This window comes from Cyprinodon tularosa, unplaced genomic scaffold, assembly GCF_016077235.1.
Source record: "Cyprinodon tularosa strain WSP-4 unplaced genomic scaffold, ASM1607723v1 ctg99, whole genome shotgun sequence".
Lineage (NCBI taxonomy): Eukaryota > Metazoa > Chordata > Actinopteri > Cyprinodontiformes > Cyprinodontidae > Cyprinodon > Cyprinodon tularosa.
Window position 1 is genome coordinate 811022 of NW_024039773.1, and position 20788 is coordinate 831809.

Here is a 20788-nt window from a genome sequence, read left to right on the forward strand (position 1 = left end):
TTCAAGAAACGTATTTAAAATATATAAATCATTTGATCATACCTAATTCTAATTTCATGTAAAATCTCAGCGGCCCACTTGCTGAGGGGCTGTCAGCCTTAAAATAAGCTGCCAAAAAGGTTACAAAACAAGGAACTCCCCCCCACTCCTCTGAGACCATTTTTCTCGAATGTCACATGCAGAGAATTTTGCAAAGCCCTAAAACCTGTTTGGCCTGCTGTCTAAACAAATTCAATGTAGGTGTGTTTAACTATGTGTTAACACATACTTGTATGTAGGGGCCGTCCCACTGCCCAATGTGCAGAAAAAAGCCCCAAGAGCTCCCCCCCCCAGCCCTGCAAACATGGAGGGACTGCTGGCAAAAGCATCAGATTCAACATCCATGAGAGTCATGTGATCAGGAAAGTTTGGCTGAAAGTTTGGGATCAGCTTTTGATTGGGTGGGGGGTTGCATTGGCTATTTATGTAAATACTCACACCCCCTTCCAATTTCTGTTCTCCCTGGTTAAATACCCACCCCCCCCCCAGCTCTGCGCTTCCCTACGTCCCATGGGAGGAGGAGTTGAGGAGAGACGTAGAGATCCCTGCCATATGAATCCCTTTTTGACTAAGTGGTCAGAGAGGAGTAAGAGCAATCCTTCCACCATGATGCATTCCTTTAAAAAAAATGCCGTCACTGGAATGCAAGCTCTGCTAAAAAGCAATAAAGGCCTGACTCATGCTTCTCTCACTATAATCTGGAAATTACCCAAACAGGTGTTTTCAACTGTCGTTTCACATGATTCTTAGCAAAAATACTCATGTTTAAAAAACAAATGCTGTAAAAAAAAAAAAAGGAGGTTTATGACGAATGAGGATGTGTCCGTTCTGATGATGCACAAAGATCCTCATATAACTGTGGAATAAATGCCTGGAAAACTATTTCACACAATCCAGTTAAAACGACCAAAGTAACACATTATGTTTGATTAATGTCATAACAACAATCTTCCTGATTCCTACGTAACTTATGAATCCACACTCCTCCAAAAGTCAATTAAGTGAGAAAATAAATTATTTATGTAACTATAAACACAAATATAAACCACAACTAAAGAAGACTTTAGGAAAGAAGAAATGGAAGCAAATAACTTGGACTTTTTCAACTGTTTCTTACGTTACAACAACAAATCCTAGCGCTCAATGGGAGTTTTATGCAATGAAACACAACAAAGTAGAAAATAGCAGGAAGATAAGACTTTGACTTAGACAACTTTTATTGTCATTTTTTATACACAGAGTGTATACAAAACAAACTTTCATTTTGTACAGACATTTCCATTTGTTGTGCAATGTATGATGTGCAATTTACTATTTGATACCCTGTGCAATAACCTGTTTCTCTATATTTGACATCCAGTGCAATAACTATATATATATATATATATATATATATATATATATATATATATATATATATAATATATATATATATATATATATATATATATATATATATATATATATATAAATACCCATGTAAATACCCTGTGCTATAACCCTGTGTGATTCTGTGTATATATACAGTATATACGTGTATACTGTATATATCCCATGCATGTTTTTCTTCATTTTCCACATCCAAATCCTTGACTATTTGAGCTGATTTCTCCACCGTGAGATCAATAAAACCAATCAATAAATTAAATTCTTAAAGCAGCAGCAGTGATCAAATGTAAACAGTGTTGTAGAGGAAAAGAATCGGTGAAAAAAAATGCATTGATATGGATGTTCAGAGCATTAAATATATATATGGTGCAATTATGTTTTTTTTATAATAATAACCAGATTTCCCATTTATTTCATTAAAAAAATCAAATCTTAACTTAATCGAGGGCTTTTTTTTAGTCTGGCTCTGTTTTGCTCCAACACTTTTTAACAAATTGAAACCGTTTACCTTCAGAAGTCGCCCAGTTACTAAATAGAGGCGCCTGTGTGTAATCCAATCTCGCTGTAAATCCAGCTGTTCTCTGAAGTCCTCAGAGGTTTTAAAGAACATCGGTGAACAAACAGAGGCTTGCAGACCAGGGTGGAGACGCTAAAAGCCGGATTAGGTCATAAAACAACATCCCAGGCTTTGTAGATCTCACAGAGCATCACTCAGACCATCAGAGGAGCCAGAAGGCGGCTCACGGTTACTCTGGAGGAGCCACAAACAGCCACAACTCAGGTGGGAAAAATCAGGATATGAAGACTGAAAACAACAAAAACACGACCCTGATTGGAGTAAAAATGAATCAAACCTGTACACAAAACCTGTGCAATGCAAAAATGACATATAAGCAGGTAATTCTTTTAGCAAAATAAGATTATTTCATTTGTTTGGTGCAAATAAGTCAGACGATTTTCCAATGGAATAAGATGATTTGCATTTGAAATAAAAAAACAACAACTATAGTTTTGTTCTAAGAGAGTAATATGTATCTCTTTTCCTGAAATAAATATATTGTGTATATAAATGTATGAATGAATGACTCCAATATCTTATTTTAAGTGCATAATATCTAATCACCTCCCAGCAGGATAATAATCATTCACAAACTCTGATTTAAAGTAAAGTAAACATTTGTTATAATAAGTCTTTAGCCTTTAATTTAAGCAAATAAATAATATGATCTTCCAGTGAAATCAGTATTTTTGTCCTTTAAATAGACAGTTAGATAATATGCGGTTAAAATAAGACAATGGGTTCATTTTTTCATAATTGTGAAACTAAATCATCTCATTCCATTTGCAAATTGTATTACCAACCTCCTAAAACAAGACAAATACTTTTTTTTTTTTTAGAAAAATGTGCTAATTTCATTTTTGCAGTATAATGCTACGTTCAGACCACACACAGCAGAAGCAGCCAAAATGCTCATGCTCCTTTGTTTTTGAATCTTGTAAAAGTTTAGTTCTGATGCGCAGCTAAAGCTCCGTTTGCACGGTCTAAATGTGGGACTGATGCCCGTTGGGCGGAGCCACCCTATCCTTTCTTTGCCTGTAACAATGGTGGATGAAATCGAGAGAGTCGCTTGGCTTATTTTAATGATTAATGCTACGTTCAGACCTGAACACTGGAAGCAGCAAAAAAGCTTCTACTGCTTCATTTTTGATGCTTTTCCACATTAAGGTCAGACGTCCAGTAAAGTGTCCAGATGCATCTTATGCTTCTGCTGCTCCTGTGTTTAATAGCAGAGAGCGACTTTGATATATTTGCTGTGATCAGTTGGTAAAAAGTAGTTTTAATGTTTTTAAGTTAGAAAGTCCACCTGAAAACTTCATCAGTGCAGTCAGTTCGTCCAGATCACCATCCTGCCTTCAAATATTATTTTGCTTACAGAGCCGCTCAGACCTAACCTGAATCTATCCATCTGGAAACCTTCCGTTGAAGTCATTTTGGGAAGGGGCGAAAATACTGGTTAGCTGATTGGCCTATGTTGGTGCAGTGTATTATCATTATGAGTTCGTATGAAATCGTGCGAAAAGTTATGCACCGTAATTGCGTACATTCTGGACGTTTTTTTCGTCGTATGCGCATCTTACGCACAATTCAAGAACATAGAATATAAATTACAATTAGTCCTAACCCTGACCCTAAGATATAAAACGGCAAGCAACGTAGTTAGAGACATGAAGAAGTGATTATTGCACTGTTTTTCCCAGTTTTACGTCCGTCCGCGGATCTGCTTTTTTTTTCTGTCTGCATGCGCACTGATGGTTTTTTTGAGGAAAACGTCCAAAACGTACGAAATAGTGTGCATAACTTTTCGTTCGATTTCATACGAACTGATAATGAGAATATGTTGGTTGGTGATAGACAGGACAAATAAACCAATCAGATCAACGAAGCATATGACGTACTAACAGAGCGACGACGAAGAGGAGCCAATTTATAGATCAAACTCTTGCCGAAACCAGTGGGGAGAAGAGCAAAAACATCTTTTCCTCTGAGAAAAGCCTCCAGAGCAGTGTTTTGCTCTTCTTTCAGTGAAGAAATACTCTGTAATTCCGATAAAACTTGCTCGATAGCCACGCTAACGCTAGTTTCATCGGCTGAAGCCGCCATGTTCTTTAGACTGAACTGTCGCGCTCCTCGTTGCGTCACACCTCAACCCGCCTCAAAGCCAACGCTGATTGGACGTTCGTTTGGTGAACGGCTCCAAATTTTCTTTAACGGAGAGTCTCCAGACTGATCTGCGAGTGAAACCTTGAAAGCTCGCGAGATCAGGATGGTCTCACGAGGCTAGCTCAGACCCCCAAAAATCGGCGGTGCTCTGTCACTGGGAATCCCGTTCAACAGCAGCCTCTGGCCCGGTCGCCCCTTGGCGTTTTCTCGCTACTATTCGCGGCGACTGGAAGGCGTTTTTCCCGTAAATAATCCAAACTGCAGGAGCCAGAATAATAAAGCCAACATATTTTTCCGGCAGATTTCAGCATTTTAAATTAATTTAGACGTTAATAAACTGTTCCAGAGGAGTGATCATAGCGCTCTGCATCTGCAGCGCTGTGTCTGTCTCCCTGCCAGCTCCCAGATCAGCTTCTCTGATTGGTTGATGTTGCGCGTCGAGCAGAAAAAATTACATTTTTCCAACTCCAGCAGCTGCTACTTCTGAAACATGTCATGCAGATGCTCAGAAGCTCCTGCTGCTCAAAACTGCAGGACCTTTTGCTGCGCCTTGATACGCGTCAACTGTTGGCATGTAAAGCTGCCTTTGCTGCTTGAGGTCTGAACATATAGAATTATAACATCAAGAATTGAGGAACTATGGCAAAAGACATTTTTTAAGGGGTGTGAATATTTTTGAAAGCAACATGTTTCACTGAAATTAAAGTAGCAATGAAGAGAAAAGGATTTCACTAGTAATGCTGATATTAATAAGATCGCTCCGTTTTTTTCTGTACCTGGAAATCCATAATCCAGCCGGAGCTTTTTTTGTCTCCCGTTTCTTCATTTAAATCACAAATTGGCTTAAAAGCGTTTCCACTTTTCTTTTATATTCAATCCATAAAATCAACAGAGAAATGGCCAATCAAAGTTCAAAAAGACACGTTATCCTGTTTTCTGGGACTGAGAAGAAGAAAATCTATCACGTACGTTTTAGGGCAGTTTCCTGCCACTATAAACAGAGGCTTAATGATGAAAAATACAGCTGCAGACATCTGAACAGAATAGCCTACAATTAAGTAAGATTAATAACAGCGTGCTGTGATGAAGCCCCTCCTGGTGGGGGCTCCCTCAGGCTAAAGTTCTGTGAGAAAAACACTGTTTGTTTGTTTTCACCTTTCATAGTTTGGCTGATTGTAAGAAATGCAGGAGACTTATTCTGCCCTCCCAACCCATTTGTTACCTTTTATCTTCAAATCTCTGTAAATTATTGCAAAATCAGACTGTTTGCTTATATTTGTAGGCCGTTAATGAATGGATTCCATTTGTTGTAGATGTTCTATGATTGGTTACCAGGGAGAAATTCACTCCAGTATAATTTCTCCTGAACCTGCAGATTATAGAATCACTATCTCCAACTGCATAGCAATGGTTTCTTCTTTAAAAAAGTGCCGTTAAATGGAGCTTATCGGCCCCCCACAGCTTCTAATTCTTTCACCATTTCCTCTGAAACTGGACACTGCTGCCTTGTATCATCCAGCAGCACCTTTTTAGGAAGTGACTGAAGCATGCAGCAATAGCTTTGACACATCTTTTAAACTGGGAGACAATGAGCATAAGACAAATCTCCAGTTGAGTACCAGCATGGTGGAAAATGACCCCCCACCCCCTCCTCGTGGGTAAATTTTTTGAAGGGATCAAAGACTACTTGACCATGTCGACCTATAGTTAGTTTTTGTAATTTTCATATCAACTCAAAAATTGCAGGTTTTAATATGTTAAAGGAAAAGTGCAATCAGCAAGGAAGCAACAAATGTATCATTTATACCTAAAACGAATACCTTCTCAGTGATTTAATGAAGTTAGCGGTAATCAGTAAAAAAATAAAAATTATATTTTTCGTCACCATCGCTTAGTCTGAGAGCGGCCCTTTTTGCCCAAATATAGTAACCCCTCCCTCCTGCCATCTTCCAGCAGTGACTTTACGGTGCGGTAAGCCCAGCGCCATTCTCCCCGCTTTACAAGCTAAATCAATGGGAACTACTAGACCAGAGATGGCAAAAGTACTCACTTTCCGTACTTAAGTAAAAGTACAGATACTTGTGTTAAAAAATACTCTGGTAAAAGTGGAAGTACTGATTAAACTTCTTTACTCAAGTAGAAGTAACAAAGTACAGGCTTGTAAATTTACTTAAAGTATAAAAGTAAAAGTAGAAACCACTTTTTTCATGCCGTTGCCTACATTTTAAATGGATGTCTGCCAATAGGACTAGATCTCCGTTGTGTTCATTTTCAATCATCTCGTCGTCCATGCTACTATGCTAACTCCGCCGCCACCAAGCTGCAATGATTTGCCGCCAATGAATACCGCCGAATCTGTCGATTCATCTTGTAGCGGTGCGTCAAATGCAACGTAGATTCCCATCCAATTAGATTGAATTTGGTATTGATGACGTGAAAAATAATAACGGTAACTCCATTGAAATGATTCAAAACTAAAGTAACGAGACAATTTTTTAAAATGTAAGGAGTAGAAAGTACAGATATTTGTGTAAAAATGTAAGGAGTAGAAGTAAAAAGTCCCCATAAAAATAAGTAGTAAAGTAAAGTAAAAATATCAGAAAAATCTACTTGAGTACAGTAACGAAGTATTTGTACTTCGTTACTTCCCATCTCTGTACTAGACACATCTGCAATCAACAACAATTATTGAAGATTTCCAGAGGACTTCACCAATGAAATTCACCAGAGCTACAGTTAAACGGACAGTTTAACTGTTGGATGTTGGAATACATCATTTAAAAGTGGTAAGAAAAGAGTTATTCCACCTTTCTGATTCCTGATCCTCCACGGACGGGTTGGTCGTTGGATCGCCTACTTGAAGAGAGGGAGGATTTGCCATCGAACTTCTGGCCAGAGAAAAAACACGTAATATGTAGCCAACATTTGGAAGAAGAATGTTTTCAAGATGACTTGGATAATAGCGCGTTGTGACAAACACCAGATACAGCACGTGGACTTGATCAACAACCGATACCGCACCGTGACGTCACTAACCAGTAGGTGGCAGTAGTGTTCTTTGACAAACATGGATGCCTCCAGTAAAGCACATTCAGATTAAAATTACTCTTATTGAAGGGTATGTAATAGTTTCATATTTAAAGTGCTTTCAGAAGTTTGAATTCTGTATATGAGCGAACTTCTTTAAAACTCATAATTCCTTTAAAAATCAGATATTGCATTTTACTGGTATTAATTCAGACAATGTGACACTATGTCACAACCTGAAGACCTGAGTGATCTGGGGGGTTGATACACTGATAGCAAGTCTGTGATGTATTTAGGTGCTAAGCCATGCAGAGATTTATAGACTAACAGTAGGATTTTAAAGTCTATTCTCTGAGATACAGGTAGCCAGTTTAAGGACTTTAGAACTGGGGTGATGTGCTCTACTTTCTTAGTCTTAGTGAGGACACGGGCAGCAGCGTTCTGGATCAGCTGCAGCTGTCTGATCCACTTTTTAGGCAGACCTGTGAAAACACTGTTACAGTAATCAATTCGACTAGAAATAAACGCATGGATTAGTTTTTCCAGATCATGCTGAGACATTAGTCCTTTAATCCTGGAAATGTTCTTCAGGTGATAGAAAGCCGACCTTGTAATTGTCTTTAAATGCTTTTGGAGGTTCAAGTCTGAATCCAGTAGAAAAACAGACAACTAATTCTTCAGCCAACTCTTCCTGCTTCCTCCATTTAGTCCTCCACGCTGAGGTTCAAACTGAAAAGCTTTATTGTTACTCATTGCTGTTTAGCTGGGTAGAGCTAATGCTACAGGACCTAGCATAGATCAATTACCCAGACTTCGCTGCGGCATAAACAAAATGGTGACGTCTGTGTAACAATATTTTCTTCAGATCCATTCAAACTAAACAGCATGCACACAAAGATCCATTCTGGCTCACAGATCTTTTTGAAATTTAAGTTAGAAAAGATTTTAACCCTTTCTACCTCTACCTCTTCATCTAGCACCTAACAGACAATTTAGGGTATTTAGGACACTAATTGGTTAAGCTTTAAGGATCAAAGGAAATGGAGGAATATTAATGTAGTCCATTTATGTTTTAATCTTTTAATTATTAAATTCCTAATAACAGAGACACAGATTACTGGTGACCATCTTAGATATTTCTGTTTATGCTTTAACATAAAAAAAAAAATCTCTATTTCCCAAAGAATGAGTTTAAAACCTGAACAGCATTATTTTCCCTCCTAGTTGGCCACAACTCATCTTCCCATCATTACTCATCAATCAGCAGGCGTTTCCAGCCACTTACCATTCCTACACCTAAATTCCAATCATTCCACCGTGTTTTAAAATCATAAAACCCCAAAGGATTTACGTTAAACCCTGGGAAAATGACACTTTAGATGTTTTCTAGATTTAACTGATTCTGTCTGCAATAAAGGTACATTTTTCATTTTGTTTTGTTTTTTTCTCACAATATGTGTTGTTTGTGGGTTTTATTCAGTTATAATTGAATTAATTTCTTTACTTGGAGGCAAAGATGTGTATCTGTACTTCAGATGACTGTGTTGTGCATGAATGTGTTGATGCTTAATGTGACAGAAGTCATATTTTAGTTCAGGATGCAACATGTGCTGTAAATCAAAAGATGTACAAAGCAGCTAAAATGTTCCTTCAAAGACTGAGGTAGTATAGAGAAGAAACTATATATTTATTATAGTTCCTCTATTCAGAGAATAATTGCTGTAAAAAGTGTGTTTTTTACATAAGCAATAGAATAGGTTTAACCTAACCTTAGGAAAACATAAAGAACACAGTGTAATGAAATTTCTACTTTTTTTTTGTTAAAAATATTTTTTTACATATACATGTTTACACGACTCATATAAAAAGGTATTTTATTTTTTCCTGACATGTCAAAAGAACTCATATTCTTCACTGAAGCAAAAATACAGATAACAAAATACGATGGAGAAAGTGAAAGTTCAGAACTTCTTTACTTACTAAAAGTTAAAAAGTACATGTTCTATACCGTAGTAAAGTAAAAATTTAAAAAGTTATTTTTGCCTGTGGTACAAATAGATTTAAAAACTCTTCTCATAATAAATGTTTTAATATTCCTTTGTTTCCCACTGTGTTGGTAGAGAGAGCATAAAATAATCCAGACTCTCAGGCCCCGTCCACACGAAGTCAAAACGAACACGAAACGCTGATATTTTCGAAAACGTTTGCCGTAAAGACGGAGACGTAAAATAAATGTGATCGTCCACACGAATGCATGAAAACGCTGCAAAATGTATGCCAGGCCTGTAAGTGGCGCTGTGGTGCCAAACCAAAAATAAGCGACGAAATGTTGGGCATGGCACTAATATTTATACATGGTTGCCCTGCGGGTCCATTTTCGTGGTTAAGTCAAATTCAGGTGCTGAACTATGTCGTCGATATTGCTCTGTTCTTCCTGGAGATATTCCAGAAGAAGAAGATTCTGTTGTAAGCCCGGCAGCAGGGTGAGTAGCATTAGCAGCAACGGCGCCATTGTTGTTGTGATGTGTCGCGCATGCGTGTTTAGAGGCGACGCTATGACGCATGCGTGTAAAAAAAATATGCGGTTAGAGCGTAAAGATGGAAACGCGAAAACGGCGTTTCGAAATCTTCCCACTTTAAAGGCTGAATAAAAAAAAGATCGTTTACAGACCCCGAAACGCCGGCTTCGTATGGATGAGAGGCTGGTTTGGTGAAAAATTTGTGCGTTTAGGCCAGGGTTCGTCTTCGTGTGGACGGGGCCTCAGATTCTGTTCTAAGAGTCAATCTTGTTTATGAAGAGTGCCATAAAGTAATTGCTGCTAAGAGCGGGGGGATGGTTCAACAGAGCTATGGCTCTGTGTCAGTTTGGAGACGCTATTAAAAGGAAATCTGGGATTTTCCTTATTTTTCTCTGTAAAAGAAGAACAATTTTCTGCACTACCAAGGATCCTTTATACATACATATTGATAATAATGTTATTGAGCAGCTGGTGGACTAATGCAGAGACAACAACCTGATCCTGAATGTGGAAAAAACAAAGGAGATCATCATCGACTTCAGGAAAAGCTGGCTTAACCACGCTCCACTGCTCATCAACAGTTCAGCTGTAGAGGTGGTCAGCAGCACCACATTCCTGGGGGTGCACATCACAGAAAACCTCTCCTGGACTGTAAACACCACCTCACTGGTCAAATGAGCACATAGGCGCCTGGACTTCCTGCAGAGGATGAGGAGAACCCACCTGTCTCCACTTATCCTCACCGCCTTCTACAGAAGCACCATAGAGAGCGTTCTGACCAGCTGTCTCACTGTGTGGTGTGGAGGCTGCAGCGCCTCAGACTGGAAGAAGGTGAGGACAGCAGAGAGGATCATCAGGGCTCCTCTTCCCTCCATAAAAGACATTTCATCCCAGCCCATGATCCCTCATATCCCCACAATAGACTGTTCGCCCTGCTGCCCTCTGGAAAGAGGCTTCGAAGCATCCGATGCAGGTCCAGAAAATTTACAAACAGCTTCTTCCCCACTGCCATCAGTCTGCTGAATGATGCTCCATGTTTTTTCTCCCAATGTTTACATTTGATCGCTGTTGCACTTGAAGAAATGGAAATGTCATGAGAGATGTACTCTATGTATTAAAAGGACAATCAAGTTTGTCTAAGTAAGTAAAATAATGGGGGGAAAAAAACAAAAGTGTAGTACTTCTGTCATTTTCCTCTGGATTTGCACCGTGTGGTCAGGCTTTTTTGCTCACATTTGCCCTCCTGTCTTCATTCTGCCTCCTTGGACTTTGTCTAGTTTCCCATTCAACATTTAAAGATGGCTAACAAAAACAGCTTATGCATTATCATTTAGTTATAGGTTTTAGTTAAGGATTGTTGGCTAATGTTTGCCTACAAAAATTGAGGATTTTAAAAGCAGAGAGAGACTTGTTCATGATGTCTGGGCAGAGAAAACTGTTAGATACATGTTTTTACAGCATTTTATTGTAATATCTCAAATATATCAATGAGAGCAGAGATTCATCTTCAGAAACACAGATCAGGGTTTTGTCTTTTATCGCCTATTCCCCGTTTCCAGTCTCATAGAGTGCAGACTTACCAAGATTTTAGTTGATTTTATTTAAAGGGTTTTGCTTGATGAAGGTCTAATGCCGCAAACATTGCAAATAAATGTCTTATCTTGCATTTTGGACAGTGTGTGGGAGTCCACTTTAAAATTAATCCTTTTTTCTTTTACTCACCTGTCTTATTATAGATGTATGAAATGCTTTAAATTGATTTCAATTTAGAAAGTTGTAGGAAACAACATCAAATATCTTTTCTACCGTCTGTGAAAATGGTATAACTACCAATATTACAACTTTACATGATATGTATGAGAGAAAACATTAACTGTAAAATAAAATTTAAGCATTGATTCAACAAAAAAATAAATAAAAAGCATGGTCAAGAAGGTGTAATTGTAAGTTAGCAGCTAAGGTTATTAATGTGATTAATATTGGGAGATGTTAGCTGCAGTCTTTTCTGTCTCCTTATTTCATTAGTATTTCATCCAACATTCTTCAAGACAGTTGAAAAAAAAAAGTTCTAACTTTGTGCAAACTACACTTTCCCTCTGAAAGAATAACCCTGCATAAAATTACACACCTTCAATATATAATTTTTAGCACCTAATAATATTAATCATATTCTAATAGTTCATTTTTCATTGCATTCAGTCTATCTAGAGTTAAGGGTGTGTCAAGCAGAAAATCACCTGATTCAGTCCTCCTGTTAATTAACTATTGTTATAACCTTTCACCAATAACCAGAGAGTGAATATGTGAACCAGTTCATGTTGGGGCCGTGAACTAGTTTCAGTAAATGGTTAACTTGCAGAAATCTGGTGAAAAGCTGTGAATGTCCCCTATTGCTTCATTATAAACTTAACAAAGAAAATTTGTCCTTGACTATGGTCAACATTCATAAATGATCATTTGGGACGCTCAGTTTTTGGTTCTGGTTCATATTTACCAGGAGGATAAAACGCTGGCGGCAGTTGCACCTAAAGGTGGTCTATTTGTTTTAAGTGTGCAGTAAAGAACTTTATAAATATATACTAAGTATTAATAAAAATTGTCTGAGTTAAATGCTCTTAAGTCAGTGCTTTATGAGAGCTATGATGCAAGCATCAAACTCATCTGCGTTCTTCATGAATCTTCACTGAGATTTTCTCATTAGGAGATTTTTAAAATATCAACATTTTAACACAAAATACACAGAAGATGCTAGAAACATTTTAAATCTTGGAAATGTGGAGAAAATGCCCAAAAGAAGCCATATTTGATTGTGTATATTATTTATATACTGTTAGTCTATTAGTGTTATTTAATCTTTAAAAGAACACAGCTGCTGTTGGAGTTGGAAAAATTGAACTTTTGCTGCCAACGCGCCACATCAACCAATCAGAGAAGCTGATCTAGGAGCTGGCAGGGAGACAGACACAGTGCTGCTCCTCTGAAACAGTTTATTAACGCCTAAATTAACTTAAAATGCAGAAACCTGCCGGCAAAACATGTTCACTTTTATTATGCTGGTGCCTGCAGTTTGGATTACGTACATGAAAAAAACGCCTTCCAGCCGTTGCGGCAAACCGCGAAGAGGCGACAGAGCCTGAGGCTGCTGTTGAAGGGGATTCCTAGTAGGGGTGGAACGGTTCACAAAATCCACGGTTCGGTTCGGTTCACGGTTTCGTGGTCACGGTTTTCGGTTCGGTATATTTTTATTGTTACATCGAAAAATTTTTTTTTTATAAAAATTATAAAAATGTATGAATTTTTTTTTATATGAAATTAATGGAAAAATCTAAAAAATTTAATGAATTGTAATTATTTTTAATGATTCGCGGAAACCATGGATAATTTCCGTATATTTTGCTTCTTTGAATTTAATCATCTGGCGCATGCCCTCTACGATCTCCAATGAACTCAGAGCGGACGGGAGCCACAGTGGAGGCTGTAGACTTTGCTTTGTGCAGGCGGTCTGGAGCACAGCGGGGCGGAGTGCTGACGGAGTATGAGGGATTTCAGGGTTAGCATGACATGTTGGTCGTGTTGCTGTTAGCATAAACAAAACGTGTTGCACAATGCTTGCACACTGTTGCACTTTTATCCACAACTTTCTTTCCGCCGTCATCGTAGGTAACTCTAAATGCAAAGTGGTCCCATACAGCAGACCTATAAAGTGCTGCTGGCGCGTCTTCCAGCTCCTGTTCTTTCCCACTCGCCATACCCACAAAATTTTCCACAACAACTGATTTTTTTCTGCTACACCCGGCTACGCTGCTTCGCTTCTTCTTCTTCTTGTTTACTACTGGTGGTTGGCTTTGGTCGCAGTACCGCCACCTTCTGCTCTGGAGTGTAAACGCTTCGCCTATGAGAAAAAGGAGCAGCGCTTGAACCGAACGCAACACACGCGAACCGAACCGAACGGTTCGGACGGTTTTCATAAACCGTTCCATCCCTAATTCCTAGTGACAGCACACCACTGGTATGTGGGGGTCTGAGCGGCTCCCACAGCGAAATAATATTTGAATGCAGAATCGTAATCTTGATGAACTGACAGCACAGGACTTTCTCTCTTAAAAACACATTAAAACTACTTTTTACCCACTGATCACAGGCAAAGAGATGATAGGGTAGCTCCGCCCAACGCATCAGACCCAAATTTTCCACCGCGCAGCTACAGCAGCAAAGATGCTTCAGCCACGCGTCAGAACTAAACTTGTACAAGGATCAAAAGTGAAGCAGCAGGCGCGTTTTTGCTGCTCTTGCTGCTTGCGATCTGAACGTAGCATAAGAAGGAGAACAGCAGCAGGTGCAGAGCTGATTGGGTCCTGCGTAGGTTTTGCCACAACAATTTTACCAGACTTAGTATTTAGAGCGTTTTATTCTGCTGCCTGCTATTAGCTTTAGTGTTACTGTGTTTGTTTGAGGCAGAGATGTGTTGGATCATTAATGAAAATACAAGTCCATATTCAACATTGAAGCACCAAATAAGGGTCGAATCTATATTTTACGTGATGACTGATTTCTCAAAGTTTAGCAAGCCAGTAGCTGCATGTTCAAGGCTTGCTCTGCTCCTGTCGTACCTGCCCATCATTTTTTCACAAAGAAGCGCTCCTTCTAAAATCTGAAAACACATTTGTTTAGGAGCCTTCGACTGTTCTAGTTAAACAGTTCAACTGAAACAACATTAGTGCAACTTTTTATTTTCTTTAGTCCAACTGTTTTTAATGTTCTTTTTTGTTTCTCCGTTATTTAGGTATTTTTTTCCTACTTGCTTTGATGCTGTTTTATTTTCCTATATTTTAATCATGTAAAGCACTTTGCATCGTCTTTGTACTGAATTGTAACCTGACTCCGCCAGATGGATTTGCTCCGCATATCCATCTGGAAACCTTACGCTGAAGTAATTTTGTGAAGGGGCGAAAATACTGGTTAGCTGATTGGCCTATGTTGGTGATAGACAGGCCAAATAAACCAATCAGATCAACGAAGCATATGACGTACTAACAGAGCGACGACGAAAACACAACCACAAGCCAGGCTACTCTTGCCGAAACCAGTGGGGAGAAGAGCAAAAACATCTTTTCCTCTGAGAAAAGCCTCCAGAGCAGTGTTTTGCTCTTCTTATAGTGAAGAAATACTGTGTAATTCCGATAAAACTTGCTCGATAGCCACGCTAATGCTAGTTTCATTGGCTGAAGCCACCACGTTCTTTACACTGAACTGTCGCGCTTCTCGTTGCGTCACACCTCAACCCGCCTCAAAGCCAACGCTGATTGGACGTTCGTTTGGTGAACGGCTCCAAATTTTCTTTAACGGAGAGTCTCCAGGCTGATCTGCGAGTGAAACCTTGAAAGCTCGCGAGATCAGGATGGTCTCACGAGGCTAACTGAATTGTGCTATACAAATAAATTTGCCTTGCCTTCTGAAGCTGCCAGTATTTAACATTGTTGCTAGCTTAGCACACCTTAGCTAATATACAGTTAGCTTTAGCCTCCTGTTAGCGACAATGAAAAAATATTTTTTTCTCTTTTATCAGCATCCAGTAAAACAATACTCTCTTTTTTAGGTAACATTTTCAGATTCAGTTACTTGGCATGGTTGTCAGCTAATTGCTAGCTAATTAGTAAGTAAGGCCGCTAATGCTAGTGTGTGCACTGTTTGCCCTGTACTCAAATAAATAGCAGGTTTACATCTCAGCTGATGAGCAGTTAGCAGCAAGTTAGCCTGCTCTTTTCTCTACTTAAATAACTGGAACAAATATTCTTCTCTAATCTCTTCAACCGTAGTCACTACATTTTCAGTGAAGCCAGCCTCATAATTAAAAAGTCGTATCTGGAACTGTGTGGTGTTAGCGCGCAGATTCTCCATGTTGTCACGCGGACAGCTGTCAGCTAAATGCTTCTGGGAGATAAGTCCTGGTGGAGCCTTTCATCCCCTGGACATTTGGACGGAGACAGAGACGGGTCGGGGTTAATGACAGCCTGTCATTGCACCTTTAATGTACTATGTGTTGAGTAAAGAGCGTTTAGCCGTTCACATATGGATAACGGTTTTGCTCTGACAGGAAAAGCTGTTACAGAACTATGAAATGAAGGATGTGGGTTTAAACTATTACGTTTAATCAAAAAAATAAAGTAATAAATCTTCAAATATTCAGGGCGCTGATGTTCTGTACGCTCAGGCGTTTCTCTTTCCTGTACAGCGTGTCATTTGTTAGTAGTTTGACTGTAAAGGAATACTAGTTAAACCAGAAGAATGTGCTTTAATTTGTCAAAGATATCTGAGCTGACAACTTTAGTAAAGTCCACTATAACAACCTTCCAGGGCCCCTGACCTGAGGAGGGAGTGACCCTTGACCTTATTTGGGCCTCTTTCATGAGGACTTTTTTTTTTGGCTCCAGCCAGATGGTTGAACTATCAAAGGGTTTTTTTTTTTATGAGAAAAATCTGCAGGCAACAAGGGAGCAGTATATTTATCTCATTGTGTGCTTCCGACTGTGGGTGGAGAAAGGATGGATGTACAGAAAAACACAAACCGTAGCCGACTCATAAGTGTGAAATTGAACTTTTTCTTTTTTTACATCATGCTTCATCTTAACTGTCTAGCCTAAATAAAAAAAAACGCTGTTGTCTCTTCATTATCAGCAGCTTTCTATTGACTCGGTCCTCCATCCTCCTCCGACTAAAACAGCATCACCAAGCAAGAAAAAAAAAAAAGAAAGATATTGATCTTATGTCTCCGCGGCTAAAAAGCAGCTGTGCGTAACTCGGCTGCAGAAATGAAATGGAACGACCTACCGCTGCTCTACTGTCTTAAGAGCAGCTGGCTCTTTTACTGTAATGAACAGACTTCACAAACACCGCCGGGTACCTGAGCCCACTGTTGATCGAGATCAGGGATGGATACAAATCAGCGGGAAGGTTCAGCTTTGAGAGAGGAAAGAGTTGTGCGTCCCATGGTCGCTATAATTTGCTGGGCTCACAACAGCCAGCTGGCATATTTATGAGTGATGATGTTGGGTTCTTAAATTGTTTCTGCAGAAACAATTAGATGCACATTCCACAGAGAAATAAGCAATGCAAGTAAATATAACCCTAATGCATGAATTACCAAATAAAAATCCTTATTCCTATCATTCAGTTCCTATCAATCAGTAGTGTTGTGCAGTAATAGGAAGAGTTGCACAGCTGCTGGAAGCATTACATTACCTGTTTGTTGTTCTCTTCAGCTCAGCTGCTCCCTGTGAGCCCACTCATCATACGACTTCCGCACGAACGGCAGCAAAATAATTTCCAGGCGGACGTTCTGCATGAATGGAAAGGAGACGCACTAAAGTTTCAAAGTGACTCTGGCACCAGATGAATTGTTAGCATGCGTGTAAAATGGTATAAACATCTAAAACGGTTCTAAAAAAGAGAGAAGGAAAAAAGGAAAGTGATCAATTATTTTTGAGGAGTTGTGGCTTTTGAAGCAGCATCTAATCCTTTATAAGTCTGGTAACTGGAGCTGTCACTGCTGGGGTTGTTTTTAAGATGCCCATTCCTTCTTCTGAGGGAGGGGGGGGGGTTTAAAGGAGTTCAAATAAAAGGCACTTTCAGTGTGTTTAGGGTTTAAAAAAAGGAAGAAATGGAAAAAAAAGGTTTAATTCAAGAATATCTTGCATAATAACATATAGGGAACAAATTTATAGGAGAATCTGAGGGGAGGAAAAGGTTGACGGTTAGATCTTTGGATTTGACTTTTTTCCCTGTCTTGCAAATCGGCTTAACCCTTTTGGCACTCAGTGCAATACTCCACATTTCAAGCCAATAGTTTTATTGGAATCCAGGACAAGACCTTATTACCTTTGGAACATTAAACAAATCTTGATATTTATAAAGCAAAAATGAATGTCAATGTAAAAACAAGAAATGCCAACTTGCCCGAATATATTAAGAAAAATAACAAAAGAGCTTCTATAAGAAATTCATAAAAAAACACTCTGAGAGTGAAAGAAACATTTTTTTTTGTCCAATATAACCTTAGAGGCATTAATGCTGATACTGTCACTTAAATTTTTTAGTTTATGAACATAAATATAATTGTTACCTAGGCTTATTAACTTTTTAACTTTACTTTTTAACTTTTTAATAGTATGTAACCTTTTTTCTTTAATTCTTAACTTTTTTTCAACTTAATTTATAGTAGGTATCCATTCAAGGGCTCATCTAATTGGTCAAATGCCAAAATAAGATGTACACCCATGTGTGTTTTTGCTGAATGGCTGGATATAGATCTTGTGATTCTAGACCTCACTGAGGGACGGGGTGGGAACTCCATTTGTAACGGGTATGCAAGTGATCAAAAATGGTAACTTGACCTATAAAGGCTTAAAAAGACCCTGCATGATATTTTTTCATCTCTAACATTTACTCATTTAAACAAACGAATTCCATTAAATAAATACATTTTCCATTTAAATGAGCAGATATAACATTTATTTATTAATCTATTTCTTTATTTATGTATCAACTTATTCATTATGTATATATTTGATTCAAACATTGAATAAATAAATTGTATTTGAATAAACTCACTGCACATCCCAAATGATTAAATGATAAAACATACATTTAAAATTAGGAATTAAGTAATTAAATGTCATTTTAAAAAATGTGTGTATTTAAAGATTGATAGAAACATTTCACTTCATATTAATTAAGAAATAAAGCATGAACTTCCACATCAATGTTTTTCCTCCAACACTGTTTACATTTCATCAATGCTGCACTTTATGAAATGGAAATGTTCCTTTTCACTACTAAGCTAGTGCTCATTTACCGTCTGAAAGCTTTATTAATTATATTTTGTTTTGTATGCACTCTGCGTATACAAAATGACAATAGTTGTCTAAGTTTAAGTCTTTTTGTTGTGGCTTAAAGATCCTGCATAATATTTATTTATCTCTAATATTTGGTCATTTCAACAAATGAATAAATAGGGAAATTTTAAGTTTCCACTGTAAGATTAAACCCCATAAAACCGAAACCATAAATTTACTGTTAGAAAATTCAAATTTTTAAAATGGAGATATTATTGAGCATTCTAACAAATAATCTAAAAAAAGTTCAGTTAGATAAGGTATTTGTATTATTATTTTTTTTTGACACATCGGGCACTTTAATGCAATTTTAGGATTTCTGTCCTCCTGTACATGTCTGATTGAAAAGGTAAAAAAAAAACAAAAAAACACTCAAACTTGGTCTTAAAGTGAAAAAAAAAAGATAATAATCACAATCAAATTCTTTTTGTATTTTTATTTTCTATTTAAGGAGTGGATGCCATCCTAAAGGACACAAAAATTAATCAAAATTAGCTAAAAAACGTTTTTTTCATCAAGATTTTTATGCTAATTTTGAAGAACTGCTCTAGAAGAGCTTTATATAAAAAACGTAATTTGAATCAACTTCAGAAATTTCACCTAAAACCTTTGTTTTTTGACTTTTTATTTAGAGAAAAACAGTGCCGAAGAGGAAATAGACGCCTTTACTTCTAATAAAGCAATCTTTTATTTCACACAACTGTTCTCTTTTCTTTCTTGATTTCATATACCATCGTTAATACTTGCTAACATCGGTGTTACTACCCGATTCGTCCTAGAAGCGCGATCCGTCCTGCACATGCGTGAACAGAATAATAAGATCCGGATCGCAGAAAAAATGCATGATAACTGTACTGAAAATACTTATTTATATACTTTAAACATTAAATCGTGCTAAACTACGTTATATAGAAAACAATGAACGCTTTTCTGGAAGAAATCGATACTTTTTACATTCTCTCCATTGTATTACGTGATGTCATCATCGGACATGCTCAGAGCAGTCACAGTAATGTTCCAAAGGCTATTGCTTTTTTTTTGTTTTTAAAATATTCAGTATTTACGCAAATACAAAAATATTCAAAAAGAAAGTTTGAAAAAGGCAAAAGAATAAAAAAAATGTAAGAAAACCAAAGTATTTCGGGTAGTGGCAATCATAATTTAAGTGTTGCAACATGTTTATTAAAACCTCCCATCATTACTGATCGAAGGTCTAGCTACCTCTACTTCCTGTTTATAGCAGCTAAACCTAAAGGCGACGTATGATTGTTTGGTAAATTTGCTTCAAACAAGATGGAAACATGTTTAATTCACTTTTTTTTGGAATAAATGAAAAAAAATCTAAAAAAAAAATTAAAACATAAAGAATTTAAAAAAATTGAATCAGAGGTAAAAAGCAAAGTTACTCTATAAATTTTTTTTTTATTCTATGTTTTTTTTTATGTTTATTTCTGAATTATTATTTTTTTTATGAAACAATATGGCTGTGCAACAATAATGGAACAAAATTCCCTCCATATATTAGCATAAGTTTTAGGAAACTAACACTAAAGGGAATTTTACAGAGCAGTCTGTCTAGTAGCTTTAAATAAAGTCATGCAATAACCTTGTTCCTTTTAGCCTATTTTCTTTAAATTTATTGAAAGGAATCAGATTTACTTAAAGTGAAAATAAAAGCACTTCCAGTAGCAGTGAAAATAGTATGTTCTTAAATAGACGACCGGAAACAAAAGCCCAGACGTGGTTGTTGAGCTTGTGCAAAGTCAGCGTCATGTTTGCTTTCCCTCGCAGGGCAGCCCCTCAGCACAGGGACACACACCCACCTGCAACCAAAAATACTGATCCATGCATGCATGCATGCTCCACATAGCTGCCTGCCTCCACCCACTTTCATTCACAAAGAGCAGCATGGTGGTGGGTGGGTGGGTGGGTGGAGCTGAAGTACAACTAAAGTAGTGTGACTCGCTGCAGGAACACACCAGGCAGCTGCTGTGAGCTGCAGAGAGCGACACAACCTTAACAACAGCGCCTCCATTCCCCCCCCCCCAGATTTCTTTCTTTGACCTGTGGCGTTTGGTTTGACTTGTGTTCTTTGCAAATGATGAGGAACCAAACGTGAATGAGGCAGACCCTCAGAAGTTTTACTCTTAAATCTCCTAAAGTATGGAACACAAAGACGGCTGAGCAGTGGTCAGCCCACA

At 37.9% G+C, this 20788-nt stretch overlaps 1 protein-coding gene across 1 annotated transcript in view; it reads right to left on the bottom strand.

Annotated features, from left to right (window-relative positions):
• LOC119777208 (macrophage mannose receptor 1-like) overlaps positions 1 to 17158 on the bottom strand; it is a 54703-nt gene extending 37545 nt beyond the window's left edge. The window contains exon 1 of the mRNA XM_038276015.1: positions 16936 to 17158. The gene's annotated coding sequence lies outside the window, so the exon portion shown is untranslated. The remainder of the gene's footprint in view (positions 1 to 16935) is intronic.
• Positions 17159 to 20788: the final 3630 nt, after the last annotated feature.